General features: G+C 36.2%; 1 non-coding gene across 1 annotated transcript; it reads right to left on the reverse strand.

Annotated features, from left to right (window-relative positions):
* Positions 1 to 373: 373 nt before the first annotated feature.
* Trnat-ugu lies at positions 374 to 446 on the reverse strand. Its single transcript has one exon. It is a non-coding gene; the product is annotated as a tRNA-Thr (tRNA).
* Positions 447 to 1,519: the final 1,073 nt, after the last annotated feature.

A 1,519-nucleotide genomic window follows, 5' to 3' on the forward strand; every position in this document is an offset into this window, starting at 1 on the left:
CATCTAAAAACTCCAAATCGCTAATTCTACATGCGAGAACGCTATATGATCATACTATTTTAAAAATTTATTATTTTAAATTTCAACTCAATATGTTTATTAATTAAAACTTTTAATGTCTTCAAGTGTATATAGTAGTTTCATTTAGTAGAATTTCTAACGCCTCTTTTTCAAAATAAGAAAATAATATTATTCATAGACGGTAAATTTGAATAGAATAGTATTTTAGAGGCCTAATACCAGTAGTTTTGATGTTCGTACGACAGAAGTCTCTGTATTGTACGATTGATAAGTAGAAGAACTACTATATCATAATCAATTTCTATTACCCGAAATTAATTGAAAACGCGAGAAAACAAGGTTCTAAAAATTTCACTGCGGGCTGGGTTTGAACCAACAACCTCCTCATTACATGCGAGGAGCGCTACCAATTGCGCCACCGCAGCACCAATAGTGAACATTTTAGAACTTGCATTTCCTTAATTTCGTTCGAAATTGATTTTCATAGATGTTATTATTTTAAAGTCAGTTATCAATTTCAAGTTTTTGAAACAGTTCTAGAAACAGAGTTTTGGTTAGGCTGGTTAATTAGATGGAATATTATTTTAGAGGACTATTACGAGTGGTTTTGATGTGTGGTTTTGTTTGATGCCTCTAAAATAATATTCTATCTAATTGAACAGTCTAACCGAAACTCTGTTTCTATAACTCTGTTTCAAAAACTTGAAAGTAAATTTTAATTGTAAAATGACTAATTTTTTCCATAAAAGATGAAGCAACTAAAAATATTTATTACGATACAATTACATTTTAATTCAATTTAAAAGTACATCTTATGCATCTACGTATTTTCTTGATGCAAAATTTATTCAAATATAAGATTTATTAATTGAAAATAATAATTCGAAATTCTCAATATAAAATTTGTATTTTATATTTTGTATTTACCGACATAGTATCGGCTGTTTGATGGACTTGTTCGGCGGGTGAATATTGCAGGGGCAAAGTAGTTGGTAGGCGTGATCTTCGGGTTGAGATGCATGGGGTGATCGGGCAATTTTCGCTGGGAGCGCCGTCTCCACTTAGTTCCTCGAACTATACACGTGCCGCATCTAGGCTTATAATATCTTTGCTCGAGCTTCCGTGTTTAGTGTCCGGCCCGCTGATTGGTTCGTCGCGCGTGCTACGGGGACTCCCATTGGTCCTCAGAAGGCTAGTTCAACATGGCCGCAATCCGGCCGTAGGGAACATGGCCGCCTTCTGGTGGTATGTAACATATCCTTGCCGGTGCCTCGTCGCCTTATAGCACATGGAGACTGTGTGTCACGAATTTGCCCGCTTCATTTCCTCGAGTTCCTTGTTGTGTACTGTGAATGTCAACACACACTGTTTTCTGCCCTAGTGTTGACAAGCTGTCAGTTTCTCTTGTGGCCATCCTTACTGATGGTTTTTTATTTTAAAGTACTGGGATTCGTTGATAGACATTGGTGACTCATCCGTCTTCTTTGCTTAGCCTCGG

Source organism: Belonocnema kinseyi, chromosome 2, assembly GCF_010883055.1.
Source record: "Belonocnema kinseyi isolate 2016_QV_RU_SX_M_011 chromosome 2, B_treatae_v1, whole genome shotgun sequence".
Taxonomy (NCBI): domain Eukaryota; kingdom Metazoa; phylum Arthropoda; class Insecta; order Hymenoptera; family Cynipidae; genus Belonocnema; species Belonocnema kinseyi.